General features: G+C 41.5%; 1 pseudogene; it reads left to right on the top strand.

Annotated features, from left to right (window-relative positions):
- Positions 1 to 14737, top strand: part of LOC148934283 (uncharacterized) — a 51235-nt pseudogene extending 36498 nt beyond the window's left edge.
- The last annotated feature ends 10742 nt before the right edge of the window (positions 14738 to 25479 follow it).

Genomic DNA, 25479 nt, shown 5'->3' with positions numbered 1-25479 from the left:
AACGGCTATAGAACACTCCAATCACATTGAAGGGTTTAACCACCTTGCAATGAAAACATAGCAAACACCAAGTTCTAAAGTCACTATCCATGCCACTCCTCTTGGTCCTACTATTCTCATCCGCACACTCATGAAGCTCAAAATTACCAACAAATGAAAGCAAAGATTCAAACCCATGAGACCACTTTCTACACAAGTTATCAATAACAAATCTATCAACACAAAGAGACTTATCTAGTGTAATCATATGAAAGGAAGCATCACAAGGTGACAAGGATAGTGCACTTGAACCCTGGGCAAGGAGTTCATCCACTTGCCCTCGTTCTGCTTGTTCCTTCTTCGGGTGCATAGTTTCCAAGCCATGTGCAATTTGATGCTTCACTTCCATACTTTCAATTAAATTTCCTACAAACTCATCAACACAAAAAGACATAGAAGAAGTATTAGTGGGTAAGGGCTTATTTTCCTCACCAAGAGCAAGAGGTAAAGGGTCATTTGGTGCCCACCCAAGGTTGGCCTTGGCATCTAACAAGCACCCTTTACTCACTTGTGCTTGTGGTTTTTCTCTCATTTGATAAGATAAAACGGATGTAGATCAAGCATGAGAAGGGTAGAATCCTACGGGATTGATAACAACTATCCTATGCTCAATTAACTTCCAAACTATGCCAACAAAGTGTCTCAAGGGCTATTAAGCTATCACTAGAGTAAAACTATATCTTCTCTCATTTGATATTTTTCTTCTCTCACCCCCACCACTCTCTCTTGACTTTTGCACTTCACACTCTTGTCTTTTTTCACGCTCTCTTGGCATTTTAGACTCACTTTTACTCTCAAGACTTTTCTCTCTCACTCTCTCGTTCTTTTTCTCTACTGATTTGGTTTAAACTCATCGAAGAGGAGACATTTCCATATACATCAAGAGGTTTATGTGAGAAATGGAAAGAAGAGGATGTAGTCAAATGACTTGAAGAGTTACCTCTTTGGTTTGTGTCTACACCACCACGTGGGTAGGTAGGCCTCAATTGAGCTCTACATGAAACTTCTTCTTCAATTAGTCTCTCACACTCCTTATAGCTAGCATGATTTCTCACCCTCCTAGAATGCCATTCTTCATGAGACTTTGGAGCTCGTTCCCCACGACTTCCCCTACCAAGCCCATCTTCATTGTACCTTGATTCATAGTCACTTCTATCATCACCATAAAGCCCAACTCTTCCTCGTTGATTGCCCATCCAAATCTATCATTCCCTCTATATCCTCCTCCAAAAGGCCCTCAACAAACATTCTCCATCCCGAAACTCCCATAGCCCTCATTCTCATCCCGATTTCTCATATTCCCTCCTTCAACCTCTCCACAAGACTCCACCCCTCCATGTTAATTTCCTACCCCAAAACGACCATACCCCTCATTTCCTCCTCCAATCCGCATATTGGCTCTATTACCCCTCGACACTATATGTTCTATGCCAGAAGTTTTGAGATGTATATGGTCACTTTTAGGAGTGACGGATCTTGATGCATGAACCTCCTTTAAAGCTCCAACCAAGGTGTTTTGAGCGGCAAGCATGCGAGCTTTGGATTCTTTTGCCCGAGCAACGGATTCTCTTGCCCGAGCATCAGACTCTCTTGCCCGAACATCCATTTGGGTCATCACCTTTTGTTCGAATTCCTTCATCATTCGGGATATTATGCTCACTAGATCACCTTCGGGTTTGGGACTACTTGAGCGCGCTCCCTTCCCTTCCTCCTCCTCATGGATGTCTCCCATCTTGTTGGATCGAGTAATATGAAGCATCAAAGTTTCCTACAAACACAAAAAAAACAAAGACTAGAGACTAGTCTTAGAGATTAGTAAAAATAAGAAAGAAAGATTTAAGAAGCTAACTCACCCCAATGTAGTATCCCAACCCCCTACTCCCCAAGTCACTCACCAACATCACTCGGTAGATTTAGAATATAGTGGGGCTAGTACCATACACTTTCGATCCAATTCCCACTCGTTGGCGCCCGGACAACTCAATCAAAGTATACACCTCAAGAACATATGGACACCAAGTAGTAAATACCAGTAATAATGATTAAACATATGAAAGAAAGGAAAACTAGGCCTAGAGTAAACACACACCAAAGAAACAAAACATGTGATGAAGCTTTTAGGTGAAATTTGGCTGATCTTTATGGATTTTTTTTGTATTGTTCCCCACACCCAATTCGGATGAATTTTGGTGGATAGATTCGCAATCAAGTATAGATCAAGGGAAAAATATTCATATATAGTCAGACTTGATAATTGGATAGGTTTAATATGGTTTTTCCCAACTATGCCAAAACAGGGCAATGATGTTAATCTCCACAGTTAACTAGGCAAACGAAGGAATGTTTAGATGAATATTTGCAGGTAGCTAGGACATATAACATAGATCATACAAGCCAAATTTCAGCTTAATCTAATCACATTTGATCAATCCGATCATCCAACAAAAACAAAGCAAAACAAGGACAAAAAGAAAACTCAAGGAAGCAATAGATCAAACACCTAGTGGGTACTAGGCTCTAGATACCAAATGATAAGGATCCATGTAATTTATGATCCATTTCCCAAGGAATTACCCATTTGTGATACTTGATCTAGATATTTTTGTGAGATTGATTTTCAATTTAACAAGAACAACAAAAGGATAAAAAGAGATTCAACCACAAAAGTTGAATCTAAACAAGAATGGATGGTGGATTAGAGATGGAAAGCTTGTGTATAATGATGAGATAAAAGAGCTACAACCAAAGGACCTTGACCAAAACAATGGAAATAACCCTAGGCAACTTTCAATAGCTCTATCACCCCTTGGCTCCACTACTCAATGGATACACTCCATTGATGCATACCTCTACTTGAATCAATCTATGAAATTGAGACAAGCAACCTTTTAGGAAGGAATTGGATACATTCCTCAAAGAGGAAAAACTCACTAGGGAGATAACTTTAATTCAATCACCATCTAAGAAGAAAAAGAGATAAAGTCCTATTTATAGTTGAAGGCCAAATTCCAAGAAAAAGGCGGGCCACCCGCCCGGGTGGCTTAGTCGTCCAAGAACCACCCGCCCCGGTGGACGTCGCTACCCCAACTGTGCCTTCGGGTGGCCACCCGCCCGGGTGGAATTTGGTGGCCAAAAGCCACCTGGCCGGGTGGAACAGTCTGCACTGCGCGGCTTCAGTAAAACATCCATAACTCCTCCTCCGAGCTCCGATTGTGGCGTGTAAGATACTCCCACTAAACTCTCTCTAAGGGGAAGACAATGGTGGCAGTTTCAAGGCTTTCGGATGCCATCTCATTAGTCAGAATACCGATTAAAGCCAGCTGCAGGTACAAACTTTGATGCGCGGCTTCTATGGTCGTATCAGCAAGCCTCCCTATAAATAGAAGGCCACATGAAGAATGAAAAAGGGATGCTCCATAGTCTACCATCTACCTACCAACACAACAAGCTCACTTAGAAATCGTTTTCGGAAGTCTTACCTCCGAGGCGAGACTAGCACCATAACTCTCATTCCTCGCCACCGTCATGATCACTTGAAGCCCTCCAAGTTCCACCGGAATTATCTACCGTCTACTCTTCCAGCCGTTTAGTCGCCAGAACTGTTTCATCTCCCAAGTGGCAAAAACAATCTTTACTTGCTTTTTAGTGTAATTTTGTATTTCGTTTTCACTTGTTGGATCTCGTTAGAACTTAAATCTTCAGCTGCTTTTGAAGTCTTTTGTCGTGATCCAAACATTCGCTATGGAAATCTCTTTTCTTTTATCTCCTTTGGCCGTTGTTGCATTTCATTCTGCCTAGTTTAGATTTCTACTGTTTACGTTATTTTCTAAGTGTTGAAGCATGTTTTCGTTGAGTAGACTAAATCCAAGTTTGTTAGCTAAAATGTCAAGTTTTCTCCGTTTCGATCTAAGGTTTAATGCATGCGTATTTACTTCACGTTGCTGCTATCACCTTGCATGTTAGTCAGTAAGAGTAATCTGGGTTTATTAGTGATTAATCTTCGAGTTTAAGCTTTTAAGTTATGGATCTGATGTGTGAAGTTGTTAATCTGAGTTTATTCATGGAGTTTGTGTTAGTTTGATTTCTTTGTATACTTGCTGAAGAAGATAACATCAACATCTGCCTTTTGGACCAGTTTTACTTTTCAGACACTTTTTGCTTTTATACTCAGCTTTTCTATCAGACTTGTAGTTCATCAGCCAGCGTGGTCGGAGATCCATTTTGTCCTTGTCTACCTATTTTTAGTAAAATTCTACTTTCCACATGCACTCCAGTAGACAATATCTTTTCTCTCATACAGACAAATTTATCCAGATGTTAGTTAGTTATACTAGTCAGTAGAGTCCAGGTCCACCTTTAGTTCCAGTCTAGGTAAACACCCTCAACCTAAGCGTGGTAGCTAACCAAACCCCCAGAATGTCACCACAATCCCAGCCTGCATCCATCCATCTCCGTGGGATTCGACCCTTACATCTACTATACTAACCAGTAGAAGTGGTTGAGGAATTTTTATTGATACCAGAATTAGGCTGACGTGATAACGACCAAGCTAGGTTAGGATATCCTCCTGATCAGTTGAAAACACAACACCGAAACCTTATTCCGCTCACGCTCGCGTATCATTTATGCTTTGTAGCATTTGCCTTTCTCGTTGCTAGTTTTGCTAAGGGATCGGTCGCACTCCCGTCACTAACTACATATTTTTAGGTGCATAATAAATTGCAGAAAATAAGGGAAGAGCAATAAATGACATAAGATACATTTAAAAAGAGGTCGATTAAAAATACAAAACTTTTGATTTTTCGGTTCAGTTCAGTTCGAGCGGAAAAAAAAACAAAAACCCGAATTATAGTTTAAATATAATATTATATATATATTGGTTCTATTAATTTAATACTCCTTCCGTCCATTAAAAAATAGAGCACAATTACAATTTTTGGCCGTCCACAAAAAATAGAGCATATTCATTTATGGAAAATTTTCAACATATAATAACCCTACACATCATTCGACTAAAACTACTTCTCTTTTACTTTTTTCCCTTCTCTCTTACTTTACAAATTCTACATTAAAGCTCGTGCCATACATAAATTGCTCTTTTTTTTGTGAACGGAGGAAGTATATTATATCATAGGTTTGTGTTAAAATACAACCCCTCTAAAAGTGACACCATACCACCATTCCTAACCAATCATTTGATTATGTGGACAAATAATCAACTACCATGTGACAATCATAAAACATGCTCAAGGGTAAATTTTCTCGGTCAGCAATATCCAATACGATAGACTGCAATTTTTTCCCGTCTGCAATATCCAATACGCTAGACTGCAATCTATGGAATGCAGTATAGCGTTTATACTATTGCAGTGTAGCGTTTATAATATTACAGGCTACGTGGTGTCATATTATCACTTTAAGAGGTGTTGTCATTTTAACGCACCTGATAAGGCTTGTTACATGCATTGGTTTAGGGTTAAAATTCTGTACATTACGGGGCGCTAATGTGCATTTATGAGTTCAGGTGCGTAGTAAATCTGTCAGACCCAGTTGCTGTTACCTGACCTGGCAGATGCAAAAGAGATGAAATTGAAGCAAAAATCAGAAGTCGTCGTTCAGACCTGGGAGAATCAAAAGTTGGCGACAGGAGCAGAATGGAGCGAGAGCAAATTATTTGAAAGAGTCTTACTCAAGGGCAGGAGCGTAAAATCACCAGAGGGGATACCCTAGGGATCAGAGCCTCACATATATAAAGAGCTCAACCTTGAAGAGCAAGACAGCCCGTGAACAGCCACTTCTACGCTCTCCTAGTTCTAGTTCCATACTTAAAATTTTCATTTCGTGTTGCTGCGCACTTGGACATGGAGGATTCTGGCCACCGTGGTTCTCATCATTATCGTTATTTTGCTGTGTAACACCGCCTTGTGGAGGCGAAGAAACAATTTTAAGTTCGTAACTCTAGTTTCTCGCTTTGATCTACTGGATTCAGACTTATTTCTAGTTATTATGGAAGTTTATGTTTGCCTTTGGTTGGATATCTCTGATTTTATGATCATCTCTTGCTTTTAGCTTTCGTTCTTTGTTTGTTGTTAGATGTTTGGAGCTGAGATCTATTGGTTTGTTGTTGGAGGTTGGGATTCGCATATGGAGATGTTTGGACTTGTTGAATCGTGGTGTTTTGGAATTGAAGTTTCGAATATTTGGTGCTTGATGTTTACGTTGTGCATGATTATGGCTATTTACTTTCTATTTTTGCATCCTTTAGGTCCAGGAGCGTAGATCTGTTAGTTTAGGCTTTAATTTCTCGTTTTAAGTCTAGATCTAAAGTTTGTTCTATTTTCATGGTGTTTAAAACTCTGTTTTCTCTGCTATTTTTGTTTGATTCCCGAAGAAGATGAAATTGTTGGTAGTTAGAACCAGATCTGTTTTTATGTCAGCACTTTTCAGCATGTACTTTGCTTTTTCTGCATGTCCCCTAGACCTGTCAGTACGATCCACTTTGTCTCTTTTACTTTTCTGCATGCTTTTCCAGACGCTGGTAGTTTAAGGAAACTTGACTTGTTTTTTGCTTTATGCTTGTCGGTCCAAATCATGAAAACCTTTCTAGTTGAGTTTACCTAGCTATTTTAGAACTTTAAAAATATCTCAGTTGCTCTAAGTCATGTATGTTCCGTACGCTCTCAGTTCTTAGACCCAATAGATAGAGTAAAGTTTTGCTTATCTCTCAGACCTAGTAGTTTTAAGTTCTCGACCCATAAAATTGCGTGGCAGCAGCCAACTCCTTTTTCCAAAACATCCTCAAATGTAGTTTCGTAGCACCTTCGTCCTCGTGGGATCGATCCTTTACTAACTGTGCTAAGTTGTAGTATAGTGGGTTGAGGTTTTTGAAGGAACAGAGTGCACCCGATGACCCCTTTCTGATAGTTTCATGATCTTGTAGCCTCTGAAGTCTAGTCGAATCCTCTGGACCTGTTAGATCGAGTGATATCACACAGCACAAACCGCACTGCACTCTGAGGACCTGTCAAAATGGCGCCGTTGCCGGGGAATGCATGGTGTTATTTGTGTGTTTGCGAATGTTTTGGTGTAAATAGTTTATTTACTATGTTTTCATTTGTTTATTTTTTCAGTTTTTGAACAGGAGCTACCGGTTCGGACAGTGGAACAACTCACCCTGTTGGAGAAGTGCCCAGACTAGTTGGCGGGTCAAGGAAGCAATATTCCCAGTTACCACCAGATCGGGGGCTTACAACAGGGGATCCAGTTCACCTGAGTTCGGAGAGCGACGAGGAGTCAACTTCGTCAGTAAAGAAGGAACTAGAGTCAACCTCAGTAACAGAGGAGGAAAGCGTTGAAGGTATGGCCAACGCGGGCGACGACAATCCGGAGATTGGCTGGCTCACTGCCCATTTAGATGGCGAGCCTGCCCAGGCCATCGTCTCCAACCAGCGCCAGAGGGCGATCGACATCAAAACTAATGTGCTAGGTATTCTACCAAATTTCTCGGGTCGGAGGAATGAGTGTCCATATGAATTCCTCAATGAGTTCAGTAAGCTTTGCAGTATTCAGAAGAGGCCCAACGATGCAACCGAGGAGGATTACCGACTACGCGCGATCCCGTTTGCGCTGAAGGGGGAGGCTAACACGTGGTTATTAAGGTTGCCTCCCGATTCGATCCATACGTGGAAGGACTTCAAGTTGGAATTTCTGGATTACTTTTTCCCTTCTAACAAAACAAATGCTCTTAAGAAGGAGATTCAGGAATGCAAGCAGGAGTATGATGAATCATTGAGCCAATATTGGTCCAGATTTAAGGTGCTGCTCGACGCTTGCCCAAACCACCGGATGATGGAAGCCGAAACCTACTATCTATTCTATGAAGGGGCAAAACCTGAGTCCAAAGATCTGATGAATACCGCTAGTGGAGGAAATTTCACCAAGAGAAAGGTGAGCGAGGCCCGAGAGATACTGGAAAGATTAATTGATGCAAAAAAGGCATACGATTCACCTCGTACCATCCTAAGGAGAGGAAGTGCGGATGCAGCCACAGTGCAAAATGAAGAAAGGATGGATGCCCGAGTGGATGCAAGGATAGATGTTAGAATGGAGCAGCTGGAGAAGACTATTCTAACTGCCCTAGGGAAGAACGATTCACCGGGTCCAACATAGAAAGAAAAACAAGCACTGGGTCCGTAGGATGGTTACAATTATTGCGGATCTCAAGGAGGGATGGATTGTACAGCCCATATAAATGCGGTAGGAAATTGGAACCAAAATAATCAAGGCAGCAATTGGAACCAGTGGAGAATCAAAGACGCTCCATGGAGGGACAATCCATGCTTCAGGTGGTCCGAGGGGAATCAAAACCTCAACTCCAAATCACTAACTCGGAAGGGAACCAAGGGAACCAACCCAACTGGTCCGGAAGGAATCAAGAGGGGCAAGGCAACTGGAATCAAGGAGCACAAGGTAATTGGAGTCAGGGAGGTCAAGGAAATCAATTCAGCTGGAACAATAGGAACCAAAATAACCAGGGAAGCTCATATGTACCCCCACACCAGAGGAACAACAACCATCAGGGGCAGGGAATCAGTACAACAATAACAAGGAGGTCAGGAAACTTTCGCCCGCATCAAGGGGGTGGACCAAATCATGGTAAAGGGCCAAGTGGCAGTCAACCGAACACTCGGACCCAGAGGAATCTGGATGATATGGTCCATGACCTAGTGAATTCTCAACAGCACATGCAAAACAACTTCCTGGCTAATAATGACGTGGTCCACAAGCTCCAGGATGCTCAGCAAGAACACAAGGCCGCGATGGATCTGATGTCGAAGCATTTATCTCAGATCGCAACGTCCCTGAGCGACATGCGAGGAAATGAAGGAAGGATTCCAGCCTCAGTAAAGCCACCAGAAAGGGCAAATATCAGCCAAATTACCCTGAGATCCGGGAAAGCATATGAAGGACCCAAGCTGAAGGTAAATGATGAAACGCCAGTGCCGATGAGCGAGGATGCTATCCACCCGGTCCAGCAAAGAGAAGAAGTTAGGGCAGAGGATGATATCTAAGCCGGTGACTTGGGAGGATCGTTACCTCGAATGGCTGACCCATTTTTCTTAGACCCGGAGCCCGAGGTAGAAACTGAAAAAGAGAAAGGAGAGGTGGAAGAGCCCTCTAAGAAAGATCCGACCAACGCAACAAAGAGGATTAAACCTTTTCCCTACCGAGGGGATGCCAAGAAGAAAAAGGATAACCCCGTGGATTTCATGGAGATCTTTGGAAAGCTGGAGATCAATCTCCCATTCCTGGAGGCTATGAAGCTGCCCCCGTTCAGCAAATTCATTAAGGAGTTCATTGCGGGCAAGGCAAAATCCGATGGAAAGATCGTGATCGGGGAGAATGTATCTGCAGTAATTCAAAAGAGGATAATGCCGTCGAAGCAAAGTGACCCAGGTATGTTTACCTTACCTATCACTATAGGAGGTGTCAGAGTCGAGCATGCTATGTGTGATCTAGGTGCATCTATTAATGTGTTACCGCTTTCCATATATAAAAAACTGGTAGGAGCAAGAATGACTGATACGAAAGTGGTGATCCAGTTAGCTGATAGATCATGCATTAGCCCTGAAGGGGTGTTAGAAAATGTGATAGTTAAAGTTCATGATTTTCTATACCCTGCCGATTTCCATGTGATTAAAATGAGCGACAACGAAACTGCTGAGTCTAGTGGCGTACTTTTAGGAAGACCATTTTTGAGGACCGCTAAGACTATAATTGACGTTTTTGATGGCACCATCTGTTTAGATTATAATGGGGAGAAAATCACTTTTAGTATTGATGAAGCTATGAGGAAACCACTTGACGTGTAAAACCTCCATTTTGTTGATGTGATTAACCCCCTGGTCCAGGAGTTTCTTGAGACCGAACTATTGCAGGAACAGGCTGATACCTCGGAGATGACCGAATCCATGAGGAAAGAAGTTGCGGGATGGTGTGAAACAGTTATTAAGCAAGGGCTATCTGATGAGGAAATCACAAAGGCAATAATGGATCTGTGGCAAGGCCGGATCCACTGGGTCCAAGGGATCAGTCCAACTGGCCAGTGTGGAAAAGTTGCCAGAGTTGGATGAGCTGGTCAAAAAAGGAATGGAGAAGAATCCGTTGCCACCTGAAGTACCCCGTCCAATGAAAGAGTTGAAGAACCTTTCTCCCGGTCTGAAGTATGCCTACTTGGGAGAGGGCGAATCTCTGCCTGTCATAATCAACAGCCTTCTGACCCAGGAGCAGGAAGTCAAGCTATTAGAAGTGCTGGGGAGGAACCAGAAAGCAATAGGGTGGACTCTATCTGACCTAGTGGGGATCAGCCCCGATCTATGTATGCACCATATCCGTTTGGAAGAAGGAGCCAAGGCACACCAGGATCTCCAGAGGAAACTCAACCCCAACATGAGAGAGGAAGTCTTGAAGGAAGTATTGAAGCTACTGGCCCTGGGAATCATATACTCCATTCCTGATAGTGAGTGGGTGAGTCCTGTCCACATGGTGCCGAAGAAATCAGGAATACAAGTAGTCAAGAGTGACCGCAACGAGCTTGTGCCCACAAGGTTAGTCACGGGGTGGAGAATGTGCATAGACTACCGAAAACTCAATGCGGCCGCACGAAAGGATCATTTCCCGCTACCCTTCATCGACCAAATGCTGGAAAGGTTGGCGGGAATGCAATACTTCTGCTTTCTAGATGGCTACAGTGGATACTTCCAAATATATGTCAATCCAGAGGATCAGGAGAAGACCACATTCACCTGCCCCTTTGGAACATATGCCTACCGGAGAATGCCTTTTGGTCTGTGCAACGCACCTGGGACATTTCAGCGATGCATGATGAGCATTTTCTCGGATCTACTGGAAGACTGCATCGAGATATTTATGGATGATTTCACCGTATATGGTGATTCTTTCGAGACGTGCCTGAGGCACCTAGATGTTGTTTTGGAGAGATGCAGGAAGAAGAACCTGGTGGTGAACTATGAGAAATGCCACTTTATGGTCAAGGAAGGGATAATACTGGGACATATTGTATCTGAGAGGGGCATCGAGGTCAAGAAAAAGTGGAGGTGATCTCTAAGCTTCCACACCCAACGAATCAGAAGAAAATTCGAGGATTCTTGGGGCATGCAGGGTTCTACCGAAGGTTCATTAAGGACTTCGCAAAGATCGCCCAACCCCTAACAAGACTACTCCAGAATGAGGTGGAATTTGAGTTTGATGATAAGTGTAAAAAGCCTTCCAGCTACTCAAGGATCGTCTGGTCACAGCTCCGATAATTCGCTCACCCAACTGGGATTATCCCTTCGAGGTAATGTGCGATGCGAGTGACTTTGCAGTAGGAGCAGTGCTAGTCTAAAGGATCGAAGGAAAAAGTGATGTCATATTTTATGCCTCGAAGACTCTCAACCAGGCCCAGAAGAACTATGACACCACCGAGAAGGAGATGCTAGCTGTAGTATACTCATTTGAAAATTTTCGACCATATCTACTGGGATCGAGGGCAATAGTGTTCACTGACCATGCAGCCATTAAGTATCTCTTAGCCAAGAAGGAATCAAAGCCAAGGCTAATCCGATGGGTGCTGCAGTTGCAAGAGTTCGACTGGGAAGTCAGAGATAAGAGAGGGACCGAGAATAGAGTGGCTGACCATTTACGCAGAATTACCCAGGGAGAAAATGAGGAAGCCGTCCCTGATGCTTTTCCGGAGGAGCACTTGTATTACTTAGGGGAATCCACCAGACCAATCAGGTGGGTAGCAGTGTTAGCATTAACTGGGTCCGAGGAGTCAGAGAAACGAAAAGGCAAGCCGAATGACGAGCCTTGGTTCGCTGACCTGGCGAATTATTTAGTTACTGGAGAATTACCTACCGCACAAGAAATCACTAGGGCCCAAAGGATGAAGATTAAAAGTGATTCCAAGTACTACTTTTGGGATGACCCATACCTCTGGAAAATGGGTCCAGATCAAGTAATAAGAAGGTGTATTCCAGAGTGGGAGCAAAGAGTCGTGCTAAACCATTGCCATGCACTAGCATGTGGTGGCCATTTCGGCCCAAGGAAAACGGCAAGAAAGGTTCTGGATAGCGGTTTCTACTGGCCTTCGTTGAATAGGGATGCTTATGAGTTCTGCCAGAATTGTAACAGGTGCCAACTGACCGAAGGGATTTCTATGAGAGATGAGATGCCACAGACTCCTATAATAGTCTGCGAGATCTTTGATGTTTGGGGCATGGATTTCATGGGCCCATTTCCATCCTCGTATGGAAATACGTATATATTGGTTGCTGTGGATTACGTGTCCAAGTGGATAGAGGCCAAGGCTACAAGCTCAAGCGATGCGAAGGAAGTCTCAGAGTTCCTAAAAGCCAATATATTCAACCGATATGGCGTGCCCCGAGCGATCATCTCAGACCAAGGGACTCACTTCTGTAATAGGACGATTGAAGCACTGATGAGAAAATATGGAGTCCACCATCGGTTATCTACTCCGTATCATCCCCAGTCAAATGGGCAGGCTGAAATCTCAAATCGAGAGATCAAGGGCATCCTAGAGAAGACGGTGAATACCTCAAGGAAGGACTGTAGCAAGCGTCTGGGTGATGCCCTCTGGGCCTACATAACCGCTTACAAGACACCAATAGGAATGTCACCCTACAGATTGGTATTTGGAAAAATGTGCCACCTGCCCGTGGAGATAGAGCACAAAGTGTATTGGGCAGTCAAGGAAATGAATATGAAGGCTCATGCCTGTGAGGAAGAGAGGAAAATGCAACTGCAGGAGCTAGAGGAATTGAGGCTGGAGTCATATGATTCGGCCATGTTGTATAAGGAGAGGACCAAACTCCGGCACGACAAAAACCTTCGGGTCAAGGAGCTGCAGGTCGGGCAGAAAGTACTCCTTTTTCATTCAAAGCTCAAGCTCATGCCTGGAAAGCTGAAGTCCAAGTGGATAGGGCCTTACACAATTGTTGGCATTCGACCGCATGGAGCAGTGGAAATTCAGGGAGTTAATGCTAACTCTGTTCCGTTCCTTGTTAATGGTCATAGAGTGAAAGTGTTTAGGGATAGTTCGGAGTTGTGTGAAGTGGAAGAAATTCCACTCCACACACCTTCCACTATTGCCTAGTAAGCCATGTTTAAATACTCTTCGGGAATTACTGGGTCAGGTAGATAGGGTAAAATTTTCGATCAGCTGACTGGACCAGTTAATTCCCAAGAATATTTAAACATTTAGGTGTAAATAACATGAATAAGTTTTTTTTTATGAAAATACAAAAAAATATATATATGCTTCTAAAACCCAAAAAGATTTTTGAAAATTCTGATCTTCTGTGGAAATGCACAAGTGTGAAAGGCTCATCTCTTTGACCCAAACGTTCAGCAAATTTCGTTATTTTTACTAAGTGTTTCGAATTACCAGGTCAGAGGGAAGTGAGAAAAATCAGGGGGAAGTTTGAATTTTGAATTTCAAAAAGCTGGCGAGGCGTACGGTTGCTTGCGTCAGAGACGCGACCGTTCGCCTGCAGCCAATCATGATATTCCTTTTCTTATTTTATTTTAATTTCTTTTTCTTTTCCTTTTATTTCTTTATTTTATTTTCCTTTTATTCTCTTTCTCCTAAAATAACTTCCCTAAAAACTAATTAACTTCCCCCACCTAAAATACTTTTCTCATAACTCACCATTCCCAAACTTTTCTTTCTCTCTGCAGATCCGAGAACCATCAACCACCGCCGTAGACAAAGATGCAAAAAAATCTGGCTTCACGCTCAACCCGCGGGAAGAACCCACCGAAAGGAAAGACCACGAAGAAGGTGACGGAGGCGATGAGTTCGGCTCCCACGGCCGAGAAAATACCCACGCCGCCACCAGAAGAAAACCCCACTCCGCCGGAAGTTCCACCACAACCCATACCGCCCGAAGTGCAACCAAAGCAAAACATCGGACAAGACAACCCCGCCGAGGCGAAATCCGACGAAGCGGAACCGGATCCCAAAGAAATCATACAAGAATTCATGAGGAAGTTCAGGAAAGGGCCGAAGGCGAGCAAATTCTTCGCACAAATGTCGGAGGCGTGCCGGAAACAAGAAGAGGTAATTCCTGCCCTAACCCCACTTACAATTCCACCAAGACCCCAAACATTAATCGAAACACCCACTGCACAAGCCTTACCCACACACCCCGAAAACCCCCAAAGTTTACCCGAAACCCTAACTCAAGAGACGAAACCCCCACACACTATTCCTCAAACAGAAACTAAGCCCCATGCCGAACCCTCTGTAAATATAGAAGAAACTGATGCTGAGGAGGGTGATAGGATGGATATGGAGGAATTAGAGAGAGAGGAGGGAGGGGGTAGTCTAGGTGAGCAAAAAGAAACACCGGATGAAGAGGCCGCTGGGTCAGGGAACGAAAGGGAAAAAGAGGAGGTTGAAAATGGTGGGGAGGGAGACAAAGTAGAGGAAGTGGGGCAAGAGGAAACAGGGGATGTGGAAGAGATGGAGGAACAGGGTGTTGAGGAGACTGAGGATGATGAAAAGGGTAATGAGGGTAGCGTAGGTGAAGAAGGTGAGGCAGTTGTTGACAAGGAGGCTGAGAAGGAAAGTGAGAGTGTTGATGAGGGAGTTGCTAGGAAGGAGACAGAGTAGGAAGGGAACGCTAAAGGAGAGGATGTTGAGAAGGAGGAAGAAAGAGACGGCGATTAGCAAGATGCCGAGAAAGTTTGTGAAGAGATCGAGACTGACATCGTCGTGGTGGACGATACGACTACTGATGACCAAGTAACTCCGACGGACGAGAGGATGACGAGTAGAAAGCAAGTGGATGAAGCAGAGGCAGGCAGGTCCAAGCGCCTGAGGCTGGAAGATATTGAGGAGACTGGGGATGATATCCCCCTGGTCCAAGAAACGCTACCAGCCGAGGAGGAGATCTCTCCGAAGGCCCTGGAGACGAGATATGAGGTGGAAAGAAAGAGGAAGGGTAAGCATTCTGCTAAGCCCCAACAGAAGAAATCTCGCCCCGCAAACACCACTGTGGTGATTAGCGAGCCGGAGACGATCCGTGTGCCGTTTGCCCATCCAAATGAAGAAGAAGAGGCTGAGATACCAGCCATGGAGGAGAGCCAGTTAGAGACGATGGAGGTCCTTGTGACCAAAAGATTGTTGGAAGCCATGGTCCAGTTTGAGGACCCAAAGCTGCAGAAGGCGTGTGATGGCCGAGCCACGAATGGAAAGTCGGCAAAATCCAGAAAGAAGTTGTGCCTCTCGGACCTAGAGGAACTAGGAGTGGAGAAAAAGTTCATCTCCTACTTCAAAATCATAGGGTTTGAGTGGCTTCTCAACCACAGCAATGCGGAGGTGCCGGTGGCTCTGGCAAAGGAGTTCTTCACATCATTCAAGTTCAAGCAATCTATGGATCTCGATGCAGACACAATCTCTTTCAGGATATTCAACGAAGAGATGGAGATGAGTATGAGGGGGTGGTTGCTGAGACTGGGACTACTGACACCCGAGGAGGAGGAAGAAGGAGCGTGGAATGAGAGAGAGATCGGCGCACCCAAGTATACAGCTGGCTTCGATGCTGAGGAAGCCTGGAGGATGGTCGCCCACAAGAAGGTGGCCACGTTCAAGACAAGCACATCAAAAGGGATGAACATCACTGACCCTGTACTCCGATTGGCACAAGTATATATCGGGTACAATCTCTTGGGTCAAGTGGGTGCAACCCTCACTACTCCAGAGCTGTATTTCATGTGGTGCATGCTGAACAACGTGAAAGTCCACCTCGGGTACTGGACTGCCTATGCATGCCAGAGAGTCAGAACTTACTCCGACCGCCATCTCTACACGTGCAACTTGCTGGGAGCATACCTCCAGAGAAATGTTTCAATGAAGATAGCCAACTCGATCACCAACCTGCCAATGTGTAGCGACCCAGGATACTTTGATCTCCCGTTCTTCTTCAACAAGGGATTGACGATAATGAAGGATGGCGTGTTGAGATTTTACGAAGTAGGGAAAGCTGACGGAGTAAAGATTAAGACAGAGAGGATAGATGAAGAAGGTGAGGAGAAAGTGGCAAGTGAAGGGTGGCAGACGAGAATGGAGGAGACAATGTTGAAGCTGAGAGCAAATACGGTGCAGCAACAGGAGATCTTGCTGAAGTTGCACCAAGGGGCGGTAGCCAAGAGAGAGATGATGGCCGCGCAAGCTGACAAGATGGCTCAGGCCATGGAGACAATGATGAAGATGGTCACTGTGGTAGACCCAAAGATCCTCCGGGCCCAGCAGCAGCGCATGCCTCCGAAGTTGCCCACAGAATCTAGGCAGCTGACCCCAGGAGTCACCCCAGAGAAGCCAGCCTCTGGCGCCCAGGGAATGCCACCAGAGAAGAAGAGAAAGGACAGCGAGACCACCACCAGTGTACCAGAGAAAAAGAGAAAGGACAGCGAGAACACCACCAGTGTACCAGAAAAGAAGAGGAAGGACAGCGAGACCACCACCAGCGCACCAGTGAAGAAGGATACCCCCAGGCCAGGGGAACAGAAGGCCAAGAAGGATGATGAACCAAAGCCCAGCCAGAAGAAAGCAAAGACTGTGCCCAAGAAGTCTGGTCCCACGGGGGACCAGAGCCAGAATTGACCCCCCCCCCCCATTAACCAAGTAATTTTAAATTTCAGTTTTTTTTATGTCTTTTTATGTTTTAGTTCGTATTTTACAAAGCATGCCCAGTTTTTTTTATGTCTCTGTAAATATTTGTCCGTTAGCTATCTTCTCCCACTTAGCCCGATGCTCGATCTAAGTGTGAGAAGTTTGTTTTCTTTTTATATATAGTATGCTTTGGTGTCTGTTAATTTGTGTACCTTCTCCCACTTAGCCCGATGCTCGGTCTAAGTGTGAGAAGTTTATTTTTATATAATATGTGTTTTGTGAGTCTGTTAGGTATCGCACTAACTTAGCCCTGTTTTCCACTTCACAAAAAAAGCTTGGGGACAAGCATGGTGAAGTGGGAGGGGGGAGGGAGTTAGTGCAAGTTAGTGTCAATTATGTGTGTCTGTTTACTAGGTCTAGGAGTTAGTAGTAGTCAGTTAGTAGGAAATTATGTGTTTATGCATAACTGGTGAATAGAAAGCAAAGCCCCTTAGTGAGAGTGATTGAAGAGAGAATGCTTGTCAACTTTGATGCCCTTTTCCTTAATAAATCAAAATCGGTTTGTATGAAGTAAAGACGATAGAATATGCCTCGACTGATCTAGTTGTGAAGCCCTCCATAAAAGTGAGTTATAAGCCTTAAACACTTCATACTAACACAAAATGAGAGGGTTGCCACTTGATGCTTAGGGAAAGAACATAGAAGGAGAAAATTTTTGGTGATAGAAGTAACATCTCGGGCCTAGGGGAAGGGTACTGGAGGTATAAGCTGGACGAAGTCCATGGTCTAAAAAAGGGAGGAACAAACTGGAACAAGGTCCAGATAAAAAAAAATAAAAAAAAAATAAAATAAAATAAAATAAAATAAAATTTGGAGTTATAAGCTGGACGAAGTCCAGGAGGTTCGTCCAGGAGGGAAGGAGAAAATTATAATAAGAGCTAAGACAGGGGAACACTCTGACCCGAGGCATCAGTGGTATAGCACTATAAGAGCGAACGATCCTAACATCCCTGGTGAGGAATGAGTGATCGAGCGAATCCAACAGTTAGTGAAGTTAGGGGCTATCTTGACAAACTGACAAGCCGATTAGATAGAAGAAGGGAAGGGGATGATTCGGAGACTGTAGGTTCTTGAATTAACCTCAATCTTGTGGGGATGGCTGCTAGAAAATGAACTAGTTTATGCATTTGTGTGTTTATGTGTTAGTATGTGTTTTTATCTGTTTTCTTTGTCTAAGTCCTTTAGCGTCTAGGTCTAGTAGTTTGAGTCTTTTTCTTTTATAGAATCGGTTAAGGGGAAACCATGCATTGAAACGTGCCTTATTCTTGTCTTCATACTTGAGGACAATGTTGGGGTTTGGTGCCCCTTGCACAGCGGAAGACTTGTACAAAACAAATAAATCAGACGTAGGATCTATTTGACCGATTATGCGATTAATCAATTCACATGTTAAACAGATAATTGCATGCTAGAATGCAAATAATTCATGCTCAAAGAAAGTAAATCCTAAAACATGAATTCTACGGTTTAGAGTTACCGATTTTGATTCTCCAAAGAATCGTCGATTGCTCGCGCCTTCTCCACGTGATGATCTTCAATACTAGACCACGGATCTTCTCTCTAGTTCCCGAACTGTATCTCGATATCAGGGTGGGCTGATCTTATCAAAATACTAAGACTCGAATAAAGAAGACAGAAGAAATCCTTTTAGAAAAGGGAGTGGAATTCGAAATTCTCCTCAGCTAGAGAGTTCAAAATTTTCGAAAATTTTTTAGAATGAAAATTGTGTTAATTCTGTCTCCTTTATTCTCCTATTTATATTAAGTTCCTTATGGGCCCAGACAGGGATCTATGGAAGGTTTTGGATATGGGCTCGCCCAATTAGCTTTTTACTAATTAAATTGAACCCACAATTTAATACAAGCTTATATTGGAATATTACGAGCAGCCACTACAGAAGTAATATTGAACTCTCCCCATCCAAATCCGAAATTACAAGTAATCCGGGTTTCCACTTTGTTTATTTATTTCCCGCGCTTAAGATATAAATGTCCATTAATTAATTAATGTCTGCTATGGACTTAATTAATTAATATCTTATTAATTCCAAGAATGGACTTAGCAAGAAACACTTATTTATTATTCATAGAGTAATAAAACTCCAACTGGCCAGTTTTCCGAATAATAAAACCTTGTTCGAGCTCCTCTTGAGGACATTATCAAACGAGACTCACCTCGCGCACGTTTCAACATAATAGCAATCCTAGCACCGCTAGATATTAATCACCACTACCCAATATATCAGGATTATTGGATTGCGAAAAACCCGCACCATTTGATAAGTCAAAGTAGTGCATAATCAATACCGTATGCTCAATACTAACATATGCAGATTAAGAAAAAATATTTTATCAAGACCTAGTCTTTCAGTAGATAGCATAAAGACACGTCTTGCTGTTAGATCCGTTCAGTGCTATACCACACCAATGTCATCTTATTTCAATAAGGCTTAGAAATATGCGGACTGACATTGCAACCTTTCACGATAGGTAGTCAAAGCCTATCTAGGTTGTGAAATTCTTCTTTTTCTTTTGCAAAGCATTGCATAGATCTGACCGTGTTACCTTAAAGTGGACGACGCCCACAACCGGTCTACTAAGCAAAAGACTTAGACTTTGTTTACTTCTTATGCATTTAAATGTTTGTACAACATCTTATAAATGCACAAGTAAACACAATGTAATAATAATAGTGATTCTATTCGTGCGAGACTGCCCGAATAATACTGAATCGGGTTAAAAGTGGATTGTAGAGTTTTACGTATACAAGCAAGATTCTATTCACGCGAAACTTGCTCGAAACATGCTTTTCAGTATACCAAACCTAACAATCTCCCACTTACACTCAAAACATGCTTTCGAGTATACCCACTGCCAAAAACTCTCCCACTTATACACAAAGCAGGTATTGATACTAGACATATCGAACTACCATTCATTTCACTAAGTGAAAGAAAAATCTGCTTGGTAGTTCTCTGATTATATCTTTGTCACCATAATGTCTTTGCTGCGTACTTGATCTTTAATTAATTTCATCCCAATATGTGATTGCTTAGCTTAATAAACTCGTGTGTCCTTTGAGTTAGCCTTCACTAGAGTAATTAAATATAATACTCATAGGCATACTCAAACTTACGATTAAAGCTATTAGGAAGATATTCCTAAGGTAAACACATAATCAGAGGATAACTTACTCGATCACTGATTAGTAATAAAACTAAGACAGTGTAACCTCAAGGACTTTACATGAATGACTGGTAAACTAGAATATAGTTACTAGTCTTTCTCAAGCACTAGGGTATATTCATTACCTCAATCAAAATCCTTTGCCATGGTTATTATGATATATACTTGCTATGCAAAAGCACAACTAATATCAAACTTAGTACACACTATAGCATACATGAGACAACTATCTCCGAAACTAGTCTCATAATTCTTGATCTCACTAAGCGTCGAACGACACTTGACTAGAGACAAGACAATTCCATCTTGAGAGGTATAAACCTTTTCATGGAATTTATAATGCTTAAATGTTCCAAGCAATGTGTAGATATAGGATTCCTAAGAGAATCTCAACATTCTTTCTAGCAATCTTAAAGGGACTTAGATGCTAAGAATGTAATTAGTTTCTCTTAAATCATTTATCTTAAACTGGGTAGACGACCAGTTTCCTACGCCAGATGTCAATCTTAGTTGTTGCAACTTTTGTAGATTTCATCATCGTAGAGTACCAATAATACCACATTTAATGCACTTTCAACTTCCTAGTGCTTACAGCACTGCAATGGGCAAAAGTCAAATTCCAGACATTTGACAATTTTGATAAAACATATATACTCTGATTTAGATGCTTGCCTAAGACCACGAAGGTCTTTATAAGCTTCCAATCATGCGTTTCTTGCCCTTAATTACATATCCATTAGAATGTTCTAGTAGATGATTTCCTCAAGACTTCTATTCATAGAAGGCTATCTTGACAATCATAACACATACATTCTAATTCATGTAAGTTCTAATAGACAATAGGATCGAATAAATCCTGGCACAACGATAGCGAGAAGATAATTCTCTTTGGGGATAACCCATTGTCATTGTCTAGCCATTTGCAATCCACATTTACACTTGCAAAGATACTTGCTCCCACTGACTGACACAGCCTATAGGTAGTATTGCAAGTCTTGTAAAACATGTTGTCTATCTTAGATTGTAATATGGAATCTATCACCTTTTCTAAGACGATTATCCAAATTAACCAATACTACATTGTAGTTAAAGGGATTATGTTCAAGTTAATCTAAGACTGAGTCGACACTCTTAGACCCATGAACTTGTTGTGTTCCAGTGGAACGCTCCCACTACGACATGGTTCTTACAATCTTAGGTACTGAAGTTGATTTTATTAGTGCAAAAGTTTCTAATGGTATGACTTCTTGGTATTGTGGAAAATCTGATATCTCTCTCTTTATTTTGAGAGTTATCGCGTTGTTAGGCTTGTAGTTCATCTCTTGATCTTCATACAAGAATTATATCTTTGAAGATTACAGAACTTATAACCTTACATCATTTGGGACAAACCTTAAAACATGCCTCAGTACACAACTCCAATTTCTTGGACACTTTTCTAACACGTATTGGAACAACATTACACTTTGAGATATGCTAGACTAGAGACACTCTAGTCCACAACTCGTGTTTTGTAGAAGGTACTGATGTTGGTAGTTTCTTTAATGTTTATCCCATCAATGATAAGATTTTAATGAGTCAACTCATCACTTAATCAAACTTGTCTTAATAAGACTTCGATTCCTTCTTACATAACTATCCCATTCATTAGATGAATGCTTGGATTTGTTAATGGAGATTAGACTCCCACTACTGATCATAACCCTTTGCTCGTCTCCTTATGGTGTAAACCATTAAGACTTGCTAGTCTTTCTATGTTGCACTTCTATAAGTATTCTGAATCTCTTGAAAAATCAAATGATTCTAACTCATAGTGCATTAAACAGACTTTCTCAACTGTCAAGCTATTTAACGAAATGTTAAAATCTTGATAGTCTAGATCAGTTCGAACAATTTCTAAGTATTTTCTTGGCCTTAAGGCTAAGAGCCATTAATACTTTATCATTCAATGATTAAGAAGTTGATGTGTTGTTGAATACTCAACCTTGTCGCACTTATATTATTTTAATACTGTGATGCCTTAAGCATCAACCATAAAACAATAGTTGAGCATTAATAGCTCCCACTGCAACAAAAACCTAACTGGATCAAGATCTCTTACTTAGAAGTTGCATTGTCATGTAAGTCATTGTCCTTCTATAAAATAGGTCAATCCAAATCACAAAGCATCTTTTCTCGCTTTAAACAAACTTCGATGACAATTCAGGCTCTCCCATTTCCATATCTAGTCTTTTGTTCAAATGAACTAGGACTTAAGAAAAATGCAGCCTTTATGAATTCGTCATCTATCATGTTACTTTCCTCTAATAGTAACATAACGACTATTATTCTGAAGATTTTCTACTTTTCAGTTAAACCTTCTTGTAGTCATTTCTTATTACTTTAGGCGATGACTTGTGTGTCAGAAACTATTTGAGTGATCAAAAGATCCTCAAAACATTCTGTCACTCTAGGATATTCCAATCGAATCATCTGGACAGATTCTATTTATATCCATCTTTCATCGTCATTTACCAAGACTTGTCGAGCTACTTAAAGGAAAATAGCTTGACCTTATTCCTCAAAGAGCTCGTCAAGTACATGCATAATGCATTCTCGAACATTCTTCGTGGAATTATGTCGAGGAAATGGAGGACATGAATCATTGAGTATAAACTCCAAGCTTTCCGCGATGAGAATCTTATCCATTTTCGTTTCCGGTTTACATAATTTAGGCATTCGAGTTTTCTTTCTTTAAGGATCGCAGACAAATATTAAATGACATAATGAAGATTTGGCAAATAAACTTATTATCACATACTCATGCTCAATACATAATCACAAATAACCACAAAACAATTATGTATCTTACAACTGCAAAATTAATAAATTGTATCCTCCTCTGGAGGTTAATACGCATTAAAATTTTGACAATTTTACTAGTCACAACACCGACGCATCAATAGCTTCCTCCTCTGGAGGTTGACACGCCTAATGCTGCCTAAGCACGACCATCAGATTTAGCATTACAGAATTTTATTTCTACAACACACTCCCATAACAATGTTCATGTGTTGATAACAAAATCAAGCTATCTCATAAATTCTGATTGAACCCTGAAACTCGCAGTTCCTTAGGATTATTGTCCCCACTCTGCAGGTGGCAATAATATTGGGAACCACTTTCTAGTTCATTCTATTTATTATGTGAGAAGTCCGCCCTTATGAACTTACTGTTTTCGTAGGATTATTGTCCCTACTCTGTAGGTGGCGATAATATTAGAAAATCAGCTTCACAAAATTTTGTAGTCCAACCGATGGAGACCATATACAACGCACTTGTTGTAATCATCACTTAGATATTTTATATGGTTTTTGCATAATTATCACATAAGCAGATAAAGCAGATAATCCACTTAAAATAGAAAAAAACCAAATAAACAGATAAATCCATTTAATGCATGGCATTTAAACACACAGGATAATTATCGAAAATTATTTAATCTAGTCAAGGGAGAATCAATTAAATAATTAATTTTTATATTGGATCATAATTATCCAATTACTGATAGGATTTATCAAGATAGAGTTAACTATCTAAATCCATTTAGGATTATTCAAGATTTTATTTCGATAAAATCAATCCTACAATTCAAGATAACGTTGATCTAAGATTATCATTATTTAAATCGTACTAGGATATTACTAGATAGAATCAGTTCCATCATTATCCATAAGATAAAAATAAAATCCTATCAACCAAGATTTATACAAATCTTTATTCTATTTAGAATAGACATCCAGAATATATTAAACATTTCTTAGGATTTCTTAGATAAATAAATTTATCTAAATTCAATTAAATAAGGATTTCTTATATATCATCTTTATCCTAATCTATCTAGGATATAAATCCATAAGATAAGGATAAATTGGATTAATACTTATTTTAATCCATCTAAGATTTGTCTTAATAGAATTAAATCTATTCAAATCTATAGGAATAAATAAATTAATATAAATGTTTATCCTAATTCATCTAGGATTTATCTTGGAATAAATCCATACAAATCCATAGAATAAGATAATATTATATTATAATCATTCAAATCTATCCAAGATTTATCAAGGAACAAATCCATATAAATCTATAAGATAAGAATAAAATATTATATTATCATTATTCAAATCCATCTAGAATTTATCTATGAAAAAATTCATATAAACTCATAGGATAAGAATAAAATAATATTATATTTATCTAAATCCAACTAGGATTTGTCTAGGATATATCCACATTAATCCATAGGATATAAATAAAAATTAAATTGTCATTATCCAAATTTAACTAGGATTCATCTAGGAATTAAATCCCTACAAATCCATAAAATAAGGATAAAATCTATAATTAATCCATGATTTAATACAAAATCAAATCTTATATAATATATAAAGTCCACAAGATATATTCAAATCTTATTTCCAAATTAATCCGGAATACTTTCCAAAATTAATGCAAGGGTTAGGAAACCCTAATCAAATTTGGAAAGCGAAGTCACGGAACGAGGTAATGCGACGTCAAACTCGAGGCCGGGAAACTGCCCGCGAAGAGCTCCCACTCGAATCACAGCCGCTGTTATGCTTCACGCAAACTGTCAAGCTCGAGAGCTTGAGCTGCCGATGCAGCTTGGCCAGCCTGACTTCTCCGACGCCGGCTGCTCACGAAGGTCGCTGTCTTTCGAGCCCGGGAACTGCCCACGAAGGGCTCCTACTCAGACCGCCATCGCCGCCTGCATCAAGCTAGCCTTCCCTCTCCGTCTCACGCATCCACCGAGCCTGACGTCTCCGACGCTGCTGCGTCGACGTCGCTCCGCTGGAGCTGCTGTCGCGTCTCCGGCGTCAGCGGTGCTGCTGCCTCGTGAAACCACCATTGCTGCTGCTGCGACATCTCCGACGTCGCTGCCGCCGTGTCGCAGCTGCTCCGGTGTTGCTGTTCACTGTTGCGACGCCTCTGGCGCTGCTGCTGCGTCGTCGCTTGTGCGACGTCGTCTCTGCAGCCGCCGGCGCTGCTGCCCGGTGATCTCCGACGCTGCTGCGTCGACACCTCTCCGCAGCAATTCTCCGCAGCTGTCGCGAATTCCCGACAATCTATTACCGAAGGCGGTGAACACGCAGCAGTTCTTGAATTTGCCGACTTGGAAATTTAGTTCACGTAAGGCAAATAATAAACAAAACTCATCTAATCCAAGTAATCATTGCAATATTGCAATGATTGCTTTATAAATGAATTAGATTCCACCGAATTAGTTTCTTCGATGCTTCGTGTTTTACGTTTTGTCAATTAAAACTAAACAACAAACAAACAAACACGCGGCGAAGAAATCATGCATTCAAGCAATTCACATAACATGAAATTAATTCACATAATCAGAGCCAAAAATTGGCTCTGATACCAATTGTTGGGGTTTGGTGCCCCTTGCACAGCGGAAGACTTGTACAAAACAAATAAATCAGACGT

Source organism: Salvia hispanica, chromosome 1, assembly GCF_029641045.1.
Source record: "Salvia hispanica isolate PSC_SH4W2 chromosome 1, Shi_PSC_v1, whole genome shotgun sequence".
Taxonomy (NCBI): Eukaryota; Viridiplantae; Streptophyta; class Magnoliopsida; order Lamiales; family Lamiaceae; genus Salvia; species Salvia hispanica.
The sequence above is the reverse complement of the archived record's forward strand: the minus strand, read 5'-3'. Positions and strand labels throughout refer to the sequence as shown.